The 16,219-nt window shown below is 62.6% G+C and overlaps 1 protein-coding gene across 1 annotated transcript in view; it reads left to right on the forward strand.

Annotated features, from left to right (window-relative positions):
* The window catches only part of GPC1 (glypican 1), a 28,360-nt gene that overhangs the window by 4,915 nt on the left and 7,226 nt on the right, over positions 1-16,219 (forward strand). The gene's annotated exons all lie outside the window — the stretch shown is intronic.

Consider the following 16,219-nt stretch of genomic DNA (forward strand, 5'->3'; position numbering starts at 1 on the left):
GCTGTGTCTTACTGGCCAGTGCAAGGAGCAGCCAGGAGCAGTACCACACTGGGCCGGGTCCCCCAGGAGTCACAGAGAAATGCCTGATCCAGGGGTGAGTGAGCCTAGGAGACAGGAGATGTTGGTCTGGTTCCATGCTGGCAGTAATGAAGGAACAGTGTAAGCCTGAGCTGGAAGGCCTTTGGGGCCACAGAGGCCTCCTGGGAGAGGGACTGGGAACACACTGGCCCGGCAGCAGGCCGGGTGTCAGAGCCAGGAGGAGAGCCCAGTTGGCTAGTGTGGGCGTGTCCAGGCCCGAGCTGGGATATCCACACCCACAGGCACAGGTGTCTGCCCAGCCGGCCCTGGACAGGAGAAAAGCCGGGAGAGGGGCTCACCCCGGGCCACCAGGAATCAGGTCGGGCGTGGGACCAGCATCCACCACTCCCAGGCCTGGACATACCCGGGCAGTGAGAGGCTGGGCACCTCTCTCGTAACCCAGAGTCTTCTTCCCAAGACCTGCTTTGGTGCAGTGTGGTTTCACACCAAGACACGGGTTTCCAACCTGTGTCAGGGGCCTGGAGCAACTGGACCCTGCCACCTAGTTCAGACCTTGCCGGTCACTGTCTCCTTGCTGGCACCATCCCTGATCACGTGCAGCTGTCCGCACAGTCCTATGGGGTCAGTTCACTGCCCACATCTAGGAGAAGAAACGGGCCCAGAAGTGGGAGTGCTCTAGCCCGAGGCCACCCACCCTGGAGCCTGCCTCCTCACTGCCACAGTGGCTGGCCGCCTTTCTTGCCGCTGTTTGTCTAAGACAGGCCTGGGCAAGTGCCCTGAGCTGCCAGAAGTCTCCTGGGGAGGAGAGGCGCACAAATGGGGGCCTTATCCCACCTCAGGCCTTATCCCACCTTTCCAGGTGGGAGCCCACAGTAGCCAGGTGTGAGATGAGGGCAGGCCTGGCCTCCCAGCTTGTCCTCTGCACTGTGGGGCAGGGTCCAGGCCACCAGCCTCCTCCACTATCTTCAGACAGGCGGTGGATGCCAGGGAAGCTCTAGGTGGGAGGGTGCACACGTGCTCTCCCAGCAAGAATCGTAGAGTCCTAGGTGGGTCTAGGAGCCCCCGAGGTGGCCAGGTCAGCCTCATCCCATCCCCTTAACTGCCCGCGGCCTTGGGGTCACCTCCCAACAGCTCCTGGCTGGCTCACCTTCCTGGCACACACCCTCCCACCAAGTGGGTCCTCCTGGTGCGCACCCATGGCACATGGCCGGCTCCATCCTCTCCGGGGGGGGGGGGGGGGTTGGCCCTGCCACTCCACTTCGCTGGGCATCCCCCAGCCGCCCACATTCTGGGGCTCTCCCTGCGGTGCTCCCCAAGTCTGGGCAGGCCTCAGCAGGAAATGATTCCAGGCACCTCCCGTGTGCCAGGCCTGTGCTGGGTGCCGGGGGTCTGGGAGCGCACAGGCTTCCCAGGGCCATGTGAAGACACACCAGCAGCTTACACCGCATAAGGTTCTCTTCTGGCAGCGCAGAAGCTAAAAGCACAGGATCCAGGTGCAGCAGGGCTGACTCCTCCCACTGCCAAGAGGCAGAGTCTGCTCCAAGCTCCCTGGGCGTCTCCAGGGGTGGGTGGGCCATTCTTGGCGTTGGTTTCTCCGCCTGTAGGTATCTGGCTTCCTCTTTGCAGGCCTTCTCCTTGTGCGGCCTCCAGACTTCACCCTACAGAAGTGAAGACAGCAGTCCTGTCAGATTAGGGGCCCACCGACTCCCGTGGGATCTTGTTTTAAGCAGTGATCTCTGCAAAGACTGTGTACTCAGATATGGGCACCGTCCCATATCCTGCAGGTTAGGACTATGGCATGTGAATCAGGGGCCACGGTGGCCCGGCACATCTGCTCCATGCTCTTACGTGATCCTGGGCCCTGGGTGTGTTGTGACCATGGCCCCTCAGGAGAGGGCTATGCCTCCCAGGTCCCCATGTCTGCCACAGGCTCAGGGGCCCTGGTGACCCGGCAATGTGTCAGGCCAACTCCTGGCCTGCTCTGCACCCCCACCCACCCGCAAGCTTCTTGGGGCACATCCCTGGGGTGGGGGCGCTTAGAGACCACAGGTCCGGGCCCCGACTGCCACCGGGTGTGTGGCTTGTCTCCTGCCCCTGTGACCCTCAACTTCTCTATCCCAGTCAGGGCAGGGGGGCCTCGCATTCTGATATTCAGTGCCTAAATGAGCCCCCAGCATGTGGCCTTTGTGTCATGGCCCAGAACCAGGGCAGGCAACAAAGGGGGCCAGCCTTTCCACCTTCGTGGGGTTGGGGCACTTGGCTGACGTGGTTGTTACCCAGTGATACCAGTGTTCCTCGGGCAGGCTTGGGGTCCCCACCTGCAAGCGGGAGGGCCCCCAAGCAGGGGACAGAGCATTCAGGGCAGGCGAGCCCCCACGTGGAATGCCAGCGGGGAGGGAGTGGGGCCGAAGGGCCAGGAGGCAGAGCAGGGATTGGAGCGGCAGGGAGGTGGAGGGCAGCCCAGGGGCGCTGCTCATTTGCTCATTTGCGCTAAGTGCTCCCTGGGTTCTGGAGGCTTGGCTGGGTGACAGAGCAGCCCCGAGGGGCTCCATCAATCCTGCTCCCTTGCCGTCTGCCCTGACCTCAGCCCCCCAGAGGCCCGGGGCCCTGCCTGCCATCCCCGCTGTGTCTCACAAGGAAGACCAGGCTGTCTGAGGACCCGCCAGGTGGGGGCTGAGGGTGGGAAGACAGAAAACCAGACACAGCACTGGGCAGTGGTGCTAGGGGAGGGTCAGCTAACAGCCCCGAGGAGAGCTTCCCTCAGCACAGGGTGGAGGGGGGTCGGCTTGCAGGGGACCCTCAGCACAGGGAGGGGGTGCTGTGCTGTGAGCTCCCCCGGGGCCTTGCAGGGGACCCTCAGTGGGGGGAGGGGTGCTGTGCTGTAAGCTCCCCCCAGGGCCCTGCAGGGGACCCAAGGACCAGAATAGAGGAAGTGGGCTGGAGCTGGCAGGTAAGGGGGCCCTACAGGAGCCTCAGCTCTGAGCCTTTCCATCCCACCTGCTAAGGTGCCAAGATCCTGCTTCCTTCAGCCTTGCCCTGGCCTCCTCTAGTCCTTTGCTCGGTGGTCCCTCCCACAGTGTCTGCAGGGCGGGCTGAGGACCATCTGGTCCAGTCATTTAGTTTGTGGATGAAGAAACTGGGTCCCAGAAAGGAGTCCCCAGATTTCAGAGTCCTGTCCCTCGAGTGACGTCTGGTGTGGGTACTGAGTGATGGGTGAGAGGGATCCCCTGGAGAGGAGTGGGGCGGTGGGGGAAGCAGTGGAAGAGGCCATGCCCACCTGCCTCAGTGGGGCACTAGGGGACACTGTGTGGCCCTGTCCCATGGGTGCTGGGTAGGTGGTCCCGAGTGCAAGGATGAGGTCAGCCAGAGTACAGAGAGCTAGGGGTCGAGGCCCCAGAGCACCCGCAGGTGCAAGGAGAGATAGGCCCTGGTTTTCATGGTCAGGGGAGGGAGGCCTGGGGAAGGCCCAGTAGAGAAAGGGGCCAGGAAACCTACAGCCCCACATGAGGCCCAGTCAATGCCCTTGTGACCACTGGGATTACAGGAGGGCCTCCTGAGGTCAGAGCTGGTCATGCTGATAAGCACCAAGTGCCTGAGCCCCCCTGCCCTGCCCCGCTGTGAGGGACGAAGGAGGCTGGCCAGGTGGGGGGGGGGGGGGGACAAGAACTTCCCGACCCTGCCGTCCATTCATCCGTGTGTGCTCACCCTCTGCTGGTCTCTGGAACACGTGATGAAAAGCCAGGGGCTCTGCCTCCCAGAAGATCAAAAGCTAGTAAGAAACTCAGTTGGGGCCTTCAGCCCATCCCAAACTCAGCAGTCCAGAGCCTGCAGACCCTGGTCAGATCTGAGCCTCATCTGTACCCCAGCTGGTCAGTCCCCAGTGCTGCCAACACCTGGAGGGACAGGCCAGCACAGCTCCCTCCGGGTGGGCAGCTGGGTCCTGACTAGGATGCCTCCCCAGGCTCCCTCCCCATCAGCAGAGAATCTGGGGTTCAGTGGCCAGTGCCTACCTTCAGGCCAACCCTGAGGACCCACTTCCCAACCTGCAAGTAGCCATCCAGGCTCATCCCTGTGTCTGAGAGTGTCCTTGGTGCCTGATGCCATGTGGAGCCATTTGGGCCACCATGGGGAGCTGTGTGTGACATCTGACTGTGTCCTCAAGATCGGAGCCCTGAGTGCCCATCCTTGGCTCTGGGGGCCAAGGGAATCCATCCCGCCCACCTGTGGGCCCCTCCGGGCCCTGGGGAGAGATGATGCCACCCACTGCCAGGCTTGGCTCAGATGATCGCTTGCACCCCCGGTTGTCATGGAGCATGGGACACACTGGACCAACAGAGTTATTTTAAAAGGATGAGGCTGTCATTCAGCTCCACCCTCCCTGACCTCCTCCGGCTTGCTGCGGGCTGCCCACGCCACAGGCCCAATACTGCAGCTGTCTCAGCATCCTCCCTCCAAGTGACCCAAGGACTGGCACCTCCCTGTCGCTGTGCATCTGGGGGGCTGGGGGACATGAGGGCCGCTAAGGGCCAGACACACAGCCCTAAAGCCCCAGGCCTAGGACGAGGTGGTGTTTCCGACCAGGAGCAGTTACTAGGTGGCATTTTTGGTTGTCCCAGAGACTTAGGGGTGGGGCTGGGGTGGCCAGGGACCCTGAGAAGTGTCGGACACTCTTAAACAGCTAGGAGGCGGCTTCCAGAAATCCCAGCAGCCCCTCATGAGAAGCACTTCAAGCGAAGCTCAGAGCAAGGTGGAGGGAGTGGCCCGTGGAGTGCCGGGGCGGGGGCACCTGTCTTTCCCCAGGGCGGGACAGCCATGAAGGGTGGGTGGTGGGGTCCGCTGTAGAAGGAGGGCGAGGTGGGGTGGACGGACACAGGTGTGAAGGCAGGTCATTGGAGGCGAGGGTTTGTAACTGGGGTGCGTGGAGAGACCCAGGGGAAGAAGTCAAGGAATTGGTGAAGGTGGCCAAGAAAGTGACAGCGTGTCTGTGCTCACCTCTAACCAAAATGCGGCGTTTACGGCAACAGCAGGAGTCTGGGATGTGGTCGCCAGGAGAAGCTGCCAATGCGTTCACAGCTCTTTCCATTTGCTGTGGGCAGCTCCTTGCCACTTGGCGATCCCAGTGGGTCTTGGACGTGCTGCCCAGTCGTGTGGATCCCAGGAAGGCCCGCAACGCGCGCCGCCACACCTTGGTTTTCTCATCCTCTGATCGCTGCGGACTTTGCCCTTGTGATCCGCTGCAGACTCCTCTGCTTCCTAGACACCTGTGGAGGGTCGGCAGGCTTCTGCACACAGTCTCGCAGGCTCGGCACAGAGAAGAGACTGCACCTGGGAGAGGCTTCGGGGGCGGGGGCGGAGCGGGTGATGGGGACACTCAAGCCTGAGTCTCTCTGCATCCCTGAGCAAGTGCTCCCTGAGCTCCTCCTGCACACTGGAGCTGTTCTCCCTGCCGAAACCCAGCCACAGACCGTGCCACAGGCTCAGAGTCCAGCCAGGAATCGGGGGTCTCCCATGAGCCGTAGGTCCACTGGCCACAACGACAGGTGTTCCTTTATAAGTCAGAAGTTAAGACAACCAACAAGTGAATTCAGACAGACGCAGGGGGGTTGCAGTCACACCCCCAACCTGGGGCTGTAGAGCAAAGACCCCTCCCCATGGGGCATCCCAGGGCCCAGCCTCCTGGGCTGCCCTTCCAGGATCCCTGCCTTGGGCTGTTTGGAGGTCTTAGAGCACCCTGCCCACAGCTAGAAGAGGAAGGGAGGAGCGGGCTCTTTGCAGAAAGTCAGCAGTGCCACACGAGGCAGAGGCCCCTGCTCTGAGGGAGATGGCAAGCTAGCCTAACAAGCATGGTCCCAGAGCCACTGTCCCTCGAATCCAGTGGCCATTCCCAGTGGCTACCATGTTAGGAAAGAAGCATGTCTCCAGAGGAACCCAAAACCAGGTCTGCTGGGGTTCAAGTGCCAGCTCCACGTTCACTTACTGTGTGACCTTGAGCCAATCCCTGAACCTCTCTGAGCCCCGCAGTGCTCTTCTGTAAGAGAGGGCTGATAGCAGTGCCTGCCGCACGGGGCAGTTGTGAGAATCAGTGCCCTCTTGTGCCCAGCCTGAGCCCGTGCTGCAGGGCCCTGGGGAGATAGGCCTTCTGTCCTCAAGTCCAGCCTTCTAGCAGTACAGGAGGGGAGGTGCCATGGTGGGGAAGCGGAGGACCCCGGCCAGCGGCAGAGGTCTAGTCTGGAGGAGTGTTCTGCCCTCACTCAGTTACCCACTGCCGCTTCCTTCTCCCACACAGGCTCCCGCCTGGCCTGCCCTGCTCACTGGTAGTTGAACACCGCGGGAAGAGCTGGCTGGGCCCATCCTGGAGGGCAGCCCATGACGAGGGACTGTGGGTGGCCTTGGAGGGTGGCAGCCAGTTTTCAGAAGAGAACTGTGGGTGGAGGCACCAGAAATCAGCACAGGCCCTGGGTAAGACTGGAGGGAGATCGGAGATGGTGCCGGCAGGACCTGCACCCACGGTCGGCCTGGAGCCGGGCCTGGAGTCTAACGGCCTGCGTTAGAGGGACCTCTCCTCACCAGAGGGGGTGGGGCCTTCTCAGCATCCCTGTGGCCACTGTCTGGGAAGGGAGCTCGTTCTGTCCCCTTGGTCCAGGATTGCCCTGGGCAGAACCGTCCCACCTCTGTCCAGAAATGTGTGCCTCTTTGTATGCCCTTCTGCCTGCTGCTCAGGGCTGGACAGGGCCAAGATGCTGGATGCCTGGGGGACCTGAATTCCCCCCTTCCTGAAGGCCCTGGCCCTCCTCTGACATGCTTACAGCTTGACTGGCCCCTGAGAAACTGAGCTGGAGAAGCCAGGGAATGGGATGGTCCCCAACGTTCCCACCCGCTCCCAGGACCCACGAGAGGTCAGGGCTCCACCTCTGGGGAGGCCACCAGACTGGCCCCAGTCTGGGAGCCCTCTGTGTGCTCAGCAGGGCCTGACGGGGGCTGTCTGTGGTGGTGGGTCTGTGCTGCTGGCAGGAGCACCCAGCCAGGTGTCCCTCCCCCAACAGAAGTGGGCAGACCTGCTCCAGCAAGGCCCACTAGGCCTCATGTTCCAGGAGAGGCCTCATGTCCATACCTGGGACTTTCAGGTCCCAAGGCTCCTGTTTCCCCCACCTCGTTGAAGGCAGGGAGGCCCATGGGCCAGTGGCATTAGGCAGCAGGTCTGAAACATTGAGCAAATCACATAACCTCTCCCAGCCTCACTTTTCCCATCTGTAAGATGGGTAGAATGGTATCTTCTTGTTCATTGGGATAGGTCCAGTATTCTCTGAGGAGGCTGGGGTATGGGTCTGAGGACCCCAGCGGGGGACATGTGACTGATCATTGCAGGGAGGGAATCTGTGTGGCTTCCATGAGGCCTCTCCCCACACCCCCAGAAGGGCTGACAGATTTAGCAGGTAGAGCTACCAGCTATCCAGTTAAATTGGTGTTCGGGATAGTGAGTAACCCTACAGCAGAGGTTTGTCCTGAATATTTTAATTTGAAGTAAACAACAAATAAGATTTTAGTGGAAAGTGTGCCCCACATATTTAGTGTAAATGTGTTACACATATGGGGGGGCTTGCTTTTTTGATGATAAAATGTGCATGAAGAGATGAATCATTTTCGCTGATTTTGTGTATAGTTGAGGGCCATTACTTGCACTTTCGCTGGTTTTGTGTACACTTGAGGGTCATTACTTGCATTTGCACTGTCCTGGACCCGTCACCAGCCTCCATCTCCAGAATGTTCTCATCTTCCTCATCTAGAACTCTGTCCCCATGAAGCACGGACTCCCCGCCACCCTGGCCCCTGGCGCCCATGCTTCTGCTCTGTGTCGCTGTGGGTCTGACCACTGCAGGGGCCTCGTGTCAGTGGAGTCAGACAGGATCTGTTGTTTCAAGTCTGGCTTCTCTCCCTCAGCACATTTTCAGGGTCGAGGTTTATCCACATCATAGCAGGTGTCCTACTTGGTCCTGGTTATGGCTGAGGAATATCCCGTTGTGTGGACGGGCCACACTTTTTTACGCATCCCTCCCTCCGTGGATACTCAGCTCGTTTCCACCTTTTGACTGTTAGGAGTAAGGCAGCTCCGAACAGGGTATGCAAGATTCCCTTCCCATCCTTGCTTTCAGTTCTTCGGGGCCAGATTCTTTTATACTAAAAAATATATAAATATATTCTATTATACTAATAATGCAGGTTATCTAAAATTGCTGTTTACCTGTGTCCTGGTCTCTGTCTCTAGCCCCTCGCTAGGGCAGCCAGGGCAGAGCGGGCAGAGGTGCTGCCCAGGCTGTAGGAAGCCACCCAGCAGCCAGGGAAGGGGACCGGGGTCCCCAGGGAAAGGCGGGCCGGGTTGGTGGGAGCATGCCTGCTCCCACGTCCGCCTCCACCCTCCCGCTCCGGGATCCCCCTGGGACTGGAATCAGGGGCGGTCTTACAGCACATGGGGGCAAGGGAGGCCCATCCTCCATCTCCTGCCAAGGTGGCCGGGTCTCTGTCAGAACAAGGGAGCCCTTGTGGGGAGCAAACTCACCCCGAACCCCCCCCCCCCGGCCCCAGCACGCCGCTGGCTGTCCTGCGGCCCCCAGGGAGGGTCAGGTCAGGGAAGTCTGAGACTGCCACTCTGGGGCCCGGCTGGGGTTAAGCCTTGAATGGCAGCGCTGGACAAAGAGTCCCTCTGTATGGCTCTCGTGCCCAGTTGTTTATTGACCCAGGTCTGGCCTGGGTGCTGGGCGGGGAGACAAGAGAAGGGAAGTGGAGGCTCCCAGCAGCAGTGTGGCACTCCTGCTGCCTGGGAGGGCAGCCAGCTGGGACCCAGGGAAGGCTCCGGGGTGGCTGCCGGCCTGAGCAGGTGCGGTGGCCCGAGGGAGCGGGGAAGGCTTCCCGGAGGGCAAGCTGAGTGGGCATGGGAAGAGGGCTGAGCCAGGGGGAAGGGCACCGAGAACCAGAGTTAGTGGAAGTGGCAGGTCATGAGCTGGGTAGGGGCAACGGGCTGGGATGCCAGGCCAAGCTTGGCTGTGACTTTGGACATGGCTACCAAGCTTTGTGGGAAGTGGTTGGGTCACAGGGGATCAGCCGAGCCCTCTGCCCCTTCCCAGTTGTCTTTCTAGCCCCCAGTATTTATGGGGCCTGAGCTGAGAGCAGACCCAGGTCACAGGGTGCCCCCACGGGCTCCTCAGTTGGAAGGTCTGCTCGGGGTTCTGGCGCAGCTGAGAGTCTGTGCCGCCTCTGCATGTTGGGCATTCACGGAGTGGATGGGTGGGCCTGCGCTGTGTCTTTGCAGGGAGCACAGCTGAGAGGACTTCTGAGCTGCTCTGTTCCCTCCTGCTGTTCCAGGTTGTTCCCTGTGGACTTGTCACAGGGTCCCCTCGGCTGGCCCAGGCCCCAAGGGAGGGTAGGTAGAGCCCCACCACTGCCTAGCCCCAGCAGGGACTGGCTTGTGCACATACCCACCAGAATGCTCTCTGCAGCCCAACTTGGGCCCAGGATGAGAAAACAGGGCTAACTTTGGCCCGATGGGAGAGGTTCCAGGGACACTCAACCCTGGGCCCCAAGCATTCCCTGCCCTGCAGCCAAGACCTAGGGTCCTAAGTAGCACAAAGCCAGGGTCCCCTTCATCCTGATTTGTTCTGAGGCCATGGCATGAGCTGGGAACTTTGAAGCTGAATGCTGGGGAGGCTACTTGGAGGGGACCCATCCTCTCACCCAGAGCTGTGACCATGTGATTGAGGCCCACTGCCTTGCCAAGGCACCCCCAAGCCTGGTGGCCACTGGCAGGGTGGCCTGCCCAGGAGGTCCTCGAGCAGGAAGCAGGCAGCACAGAGAGCAGCCTTGTGAGTTACCTCTGAACCCACCCACCCCACCCCACCCCCGGCTTCTGGGGCCCAGAGATGCTGAGGCCTTAGAGAGAGGACTTGGATCAAGAGTTGCTTGCCAGGTACATATCCCCACAGGCTGGCTGGCTGACAGGAGCACAGAGGCGCTGCTGAGAGGAGCCTGGCCTGAGTGGGTGCAAGGGTGGTGTTCTCCAGGGGAAGTGGTGGCCAGGGGCAAGCAGGACCAGAGCCAGGGCTCCAGGGAGTAGAGGATACTGGTGAGAGGTATCCTGGTGTCCTGGGAGGAAGGGAGAGGCACCAGTGTGGGACAGCGCCCAGGGAGGAGGTAGGGGCTGGGCCGGTGGACTGTGTGCCCAGGCTGGGTTTACTGTTTCCTAGGGGAAGGACATCAGCAGTGGGGATGGAGGCCGAGGTCACCCAGGTGAGAGACTGGGGGGCTGGGGGGGTTAGGTAGGGGATGTGGGGTAACTGATGGTGGCTTTGAGTACCCAGGCAGCATTGGGGATCTGGCCACTGTCAGCAGGAGAGGGGCTCCCAGGTGGCCAGCTGTCATTCTCCATCCCCAGGGAAAAACCTGACACCCCGCCCCACCCAGACCCCAGTCAGCCTCCTGGGATGGGCCCTAACTCCTGAGCAGCGAGCCCCAGGCCTGCGCAGGCTGTGCTGCAGGGACCGATCCCATCCTCCCGGCCGGAGCTGGGGAGCCCTCCCCTGGAGGGGCCGCGCCGCGGGGAGCGAGGGGGCTGTGGGCCGCAGGGGGCGCGGGCAGGCGGCCCGCGGGTTCCTGGGAGACGGGGCGGTGCCGAGCGCGGCGGGGCGGGAGCTGCGGGAGGAGGCGCGTCCCCGCGCCTGGAGCCGCCGCCCTCGCCGTGCGCGCCAGTGCGGTGGCGGGGCTGCCGGCGCCGCGGTGGCCGCAGCTCCTCCCCGGCTCCCGTCCGCCCGCGCCGCCTCCGAGCCCTCCGGCCCGGTCCTGCTCCTGCTCCTTCCCCCGGCCGGGTCCCCAGGCCCCCACGCGCCCGCACCCGGAGTCGCGCGCCGCCCGGAGCGTCACCGCCACCGCAGCCTGGGACGCCGCCGCTGGAGCCACCGCCACCGCCGCGCAGGGCTCTCGGGCCACAGCGCGGGTGGCGTCTGCGGGGCTGGGATCCAGGCTGGGTCTCCAGCCAGCCGTCTGCCCCAAGCCATCTCCATTTCCCCGCCCCCCACCTGCATCCCCATCCTCAGGCTTGTCACCCTTACCTTCACTCCCTCCGCCTCGACATCCCCATCCCCACCCCTGTCCCCCATCACCACCGCCTTGGCCGCATTTTCTGTCCGTCCTGCGCCTACCCTCATCCCCACCACAAGCGCATGGGGGCCCTCCTCCACGTCCCATCCCCTTCTCCACCTCTTCCCATCAGGAGCCCCATCGCCAGTCTCCATGCCCACCCCATCACCGCCGCACCCCAGCACCACCCCACTTCTTCTCCCCTCCAGTTCCCTACCTCCCCTTCCCCAGGTCCCTCTCTGCCCGCTGCCTGGCAGCATCCTAACACCCCTCCCCACCCCCATCCCTTCCTGTGCTTCCCAGCGCCTGCCGCAGCCCCCTTCCTGCAGCAAGCCCCCCTTCCTCTTCCGTCAAACCCATCCCCCTCCCCTTCGCTTGCCGCGCAGCCCCCAAGAGTCCCCTATGCTGCCTCGCCCACTGCAGCAAGCCCCTTCCCCATCAATCGCTTGCCCTCCTCCCGCACCCCCACCCTGCCCCGCCTGCCGCAGCCCCCCCGCCCCTCCCCTGCGTGGCCCCCCTACTGCTCTTTGCCTCCCTGCCTGCCTGCTGCAGCCCCTACACCCCCTGGCGCCACCTCGCGCACTGCACCAGCGCCCAGTCCCCGCGGTGCTGCCGGGCGCCCATGCATCTCCACACTGCCTGCTAGCTGTGGCTCCTGCCCCACGGGGCGCAGGGCTCTGCCGGGGCCCACAGCGACTGTCCAGGGCACCCAGGCGCCCAGCCTTTGTTCCATCGCCTGCGAAGGAGCCCCTTGGAGGCCTGGGGAGCCAACCCCTCCCACCCAACAAGGGAGGAAGTGTACGCAGCGATGCCCCTCGGCTTTGGGTCCTAGTGCGTGGTGGAAGTGACAGAGGGCTCCTTGGTGACCCTGTTGTTTGCCTGAAATGGGGGGGGGGGGACTTTGGGTGGTGGGTGAGGGGTAGAGAAGCAGGTTGGGTTGGTGGAGGCAGGAGGGGTTACGGCTGCTGTTGATGTGTTAGGAGGGAGGGTAAGAGATTGCGGTTGAAATGTCCTCTGCAAGGGAGGTCCGGGGCCACTCTTCCGGATGATCAAGTGTGGCCCTCTTTCAGGGACCAGTCAGGGGCAGAGCCTTCCGGACAGAAGGGTGAGAGAGGAAGGCCTGGAGCTCCTGTGTGGACAGTGACCAGGGAACCTTCCTCTATGTGCTCAGTGCCTCCCACCCCCAGCAAGCTGGAGGCCATACCAGGGGGACCCTGTGGCCACCAGGGCTGGATGGCAGCTGGGAACAGAAGCGGGGCCGGGGGGCGGTGGTCTAGAGAAGAGTACTGCTTGGGAAAGCCTTCTCTACCTGGCCACCCCCAGCCTGCCAGCAAGGCCTGATGGAGGGTCCAGAACTAAGGAAAGGGGAGGGGTGGGGAAGCAGTGCCCTTCCTGCTCTTCCAGACCTGGGCCTCTCACGTGATGTGTCCTGGTACCTGGGGCTGTCCACACAACCGTGTCTCAGCCCCAAGGCGGCCAGTGCAGGCGAACTGTCTACAGGGAATCAGTGTGCTAGGGGTGGCTGGGTCGGTTGGTGCAGAGTCTTTGGGATGTGGCTTTAAAGACAGGTTGAGCAGCAGGCTGCATACTCTCATGTGAGCCATAGAAGCTTCTGGAGAGATGGGCTTGGCATGGCGCCATCTTCCCTCTGCAGTCTCCTTGGGAGGGCTCTAGCGCCACCAGCCACAGGTGGCTGCCAGGCGTGGCCTGGACACATGAGGTCTGTGTCCAGCACTGGACAGAATGAGCACTGTCGGGGTGAGGGTCTTGGGCTAAAGCGTTGGGGTGACAGTGTTGGCAAGGGTGGCTGCGGGGTGGGGATGCTCTTGGGAGGCTGCTAAGACAGGACAGTGGGAGCCGCGGCTCAGCAGGTGGCAGGAGGGTATGGGCCCTGAAGATGTTTGGAGCCCCAGACTGGTAGGGGCTTAGTGAAGAGAAGTCGAGGATCTGGGATGACCCCAGCAAGTCTGGGTCTGGAGGGGAGAAGATGGACATGGGTGATCTGCAGCTGAGGAAGAGAAGCCATTGCTGATGGGGTTAGGGAAGTGGGTGCAAAAACTTAACCCTGAGGAGCAGGATCAGAGGGCATCTTGGAATTCAGGGGCAGGGCCTGGAGGAGAGGTACCACAGAGACTGGGGTGAGGGAGGAACTGTCCTCTCCCCTCCCCTCCAAAAACTTAGATCACCCATGGGAGGAAATGTCCCACAAACTAGGGAAGGCTGTGGCCAGCTTTTGCAAAAACAGCAAAGCGACTGAGGGAGAAAGGAGGGATGGTCGCTGGCCAGCTGGTGGAGGGATCAGTGGGAAGAGAGGACCTGCCGATGCCTCCCAGGGCTTAGGGGAGCGTTCCCTCCCTCCTGGGCAAGCCTTCCTTCCTCTGCAGGTATTGAGCTGAGAGGAGAGGTGGGGGTTTGGGGGCAGAGGGTCTGGAATGAGAGTACAAAATGCCACCAGTGGGATTTGCACACCGCCAGGGGCAGGAAGCTCATTTTCGTTCCTGGCAGCCCACCACCTTGGCACAAGTTGGCTCTGACCAGGAGACCAGGAGGCGCAGGCTTGCTTTTGGGGGGGTGCAGGGGGTGCCCTGCAGAGCCCACGTCCATCTGGCTGACGTCCAGGGCTATCATTGATATGCACACTAGGCTAAGCTGGGCGAGGGTGGGCAGGAGGGAAGCACAGAGCTCTGCGTCCTGACTGTCGCTGTTGCACCAGCCTCTGCATCCGCCCTGCAGCCAGCTTGGGAGCTGCCTCAGCCCAGCCCGCCCGGGGCCTCAGGCCGGCGCCCGGGCTCTGGCTCCGTGTCTTCACTCCCGTGTGTCCGAGGAGGGAGGGAGGGACGGGGGCTGTGCTGGGGCAGCCGGAACGGCGCAGGCCACCGGGCGGCTGGACGAGGTGGCCAGGCAGGGATGGGGAGGCTCCAGGGAGGCTGCTGGGGTGAGAGTGGGGGCTATGCTGGTGGTGCCCAGGGGCCCACTCAGAGCTGGCCCACAGGGTGTGGGGGGTGCTCCCTGTGTCTCCCCAGGTTTCGTCTGCAGCCCCATCTCTCTGCTGTCCACATATGCTAGCAGGTTCGGGGAGCTGGTTGGTTGCCTCAGTGTACTAGAGGGCAGCCAGTCACGGACGCTGTCCATCCCTATGGCCTTCCAGTGCTTTCTCGATTTGGCAGCCTGTGCCCACCCAGCCAGCCTGAGTGCCCAGTACAGCAGAGCCCAGGCTGGCACCTGCCCCCGTCACAGGGCACGCCCCCAGTTCACCGCCCAGCCCACCCAGACCCTTGTATGCAGAGGATCCTGAGAGAGGATGCTGAGACAGGGAGCTCAGCTTTCTGCCAGTTGGTGCACGGGGATCCCATAAAGAGGACCCTCATCCTGCACAGTGTCCTGCTGCCTGCTGACAAGGGTCCAGGGCCACACCGCAAGTCAGCAAAGGCCCCGATGGGAGGCGTTCTTGGGCCCACCCAGCCCTCATGAGAAGGGGTGTAGGAATGTCAGGCCCTGGGGAGCCAGACTCTGACCCTTGACCCCAGGTGGCCCTGAAAGCCCTGATTCACCCTGGGGGTCAGGTCTCAGACCCCCAACTGTCACACCCCCTCAGCTCAAGGTGGGGGCCAGAGCCCCCCTCAGACACACACCAGCATCACTTCCAGGCCCTGGGAGCAGGGGTGGTGGTCCCCCAGACGGGCAGTCCCTGCAGGGTGCAGGTGTTTGAGAGCTGAGGGCACCTGGGCCTGGGGAGTGGGACTGCTCAGGGCCCATGTGGGAAGGGGAAGGAGAGACTGGCCTTCTCCCTCCACCTCCACACCCCCAAACCTCCCCTCCCTCCAGTCCCACCCAGTGTGCAGGGGCCTGTAGCCCGCGCAGCATCACACGGCACATGGTCAGCACAGGGCGTGTACATGGCCTCTCTGTTTTGTCCGCTGCTCACCGAACCCAGGCTTGTGCCAGTGAGCGCCCAGTCTGACCTGGTGGTTCCCACTGACTCTTTAGGATTAATTCAGCCTCAGGATAATTACCTTTGTCTCCCAACCCCCCTTGCCCAGCTTCTGCTGGAAGCTGCCTGTGCCCTCCAGGCCTCCTGCCGGGGCTGCTCACCCTCCTCTGAGGGTCATCTGGGAGCGCCCAGCCCTTGGGTCAGCCTCGGGACCCCCAGGGCTCTGTCCAGGCTGATCCAGCCCCCCACAACAGCACACAGGGTGACCCTTCCACAGACCCTGTTCAGGTTAAACTGCTGCCTCCACTCGGGGCCAAGCCTCCTCCACAGCCTTGGGGCCAGAACCACGGCCAGTAGGGTGGGGAGGGGAGGGGAGGGCTATGGGGGCCTGACAGCAGGCAGCCTGACCGAGCTACTTGGCTCCTCGTGGCATAGCATGAACTGGACAGGAAATCGAGTCTCCGCCAGCCTGTTTCCTGATCTGTAAGATGGGGTCCCAGCACCCACCTCAGAATCGCCGTGGTTGTTAACACTGGCCCCGCCGCATTTTCAAAGGCTCCTGCTCTGTGACCCACACACCTCCCTGCACAGCTCCACGGTGTGTCCACAGGGCTGTGTGCACTGAGCCTTTGGCCCTGCCCCTGGGACAGAGCGTGGGTGGTGCGTTGCTGGGAGCTTGAGGGGTGAGGAGGGGTTTGGGGACAGAGGAAGGAGCACACACCTGATGGGGACCCAGGTGTGTCCAGGCCCCCGCGTGCAGGATCACTTCTCACCAGGCACCCCACCCCCCCCAGTCAGTAGCCCCACTCAGGCCTGCAGTCCTCACTGGGACCGTGCACCTCTGGACTGGGGGTAGGAGGAGGCTCTGATGGTCCTGCCCTGCCCTTCGTGGTGAGGGGGAGCCCTTCCCCCCCCGCCATTCCTCAGCCCAGGCCAAGGGCACCCTGCAGGCCTGAAAGCTTGCCCTGGGGAACCAGCAGTCTGACAGTCCACCCCTCTGCACAGACCCAGGGCCCCAAGGCCATTCTGTGCTGGGGCACACATGTCCTGAGCTGTGCCAGGACCCCTGGGATGGTCCGCCTCACCTGCGTGTGGCAGCAGGGGGCATTCAGGGACTGGGAGGAC

The sequence above is a fragment of the Meles meles genome, chromosome 9, assembly GCF_922984935.1.
Source record: "Meles meles chromosome 9, mMelMel3.1 paternal haplotype, whole genome shotgun sequence".
NCBI lineage: Eukaryota > Metazoa > Chordata > Mammalia > Carnivora > Mustelidae > Meles > Meles meles.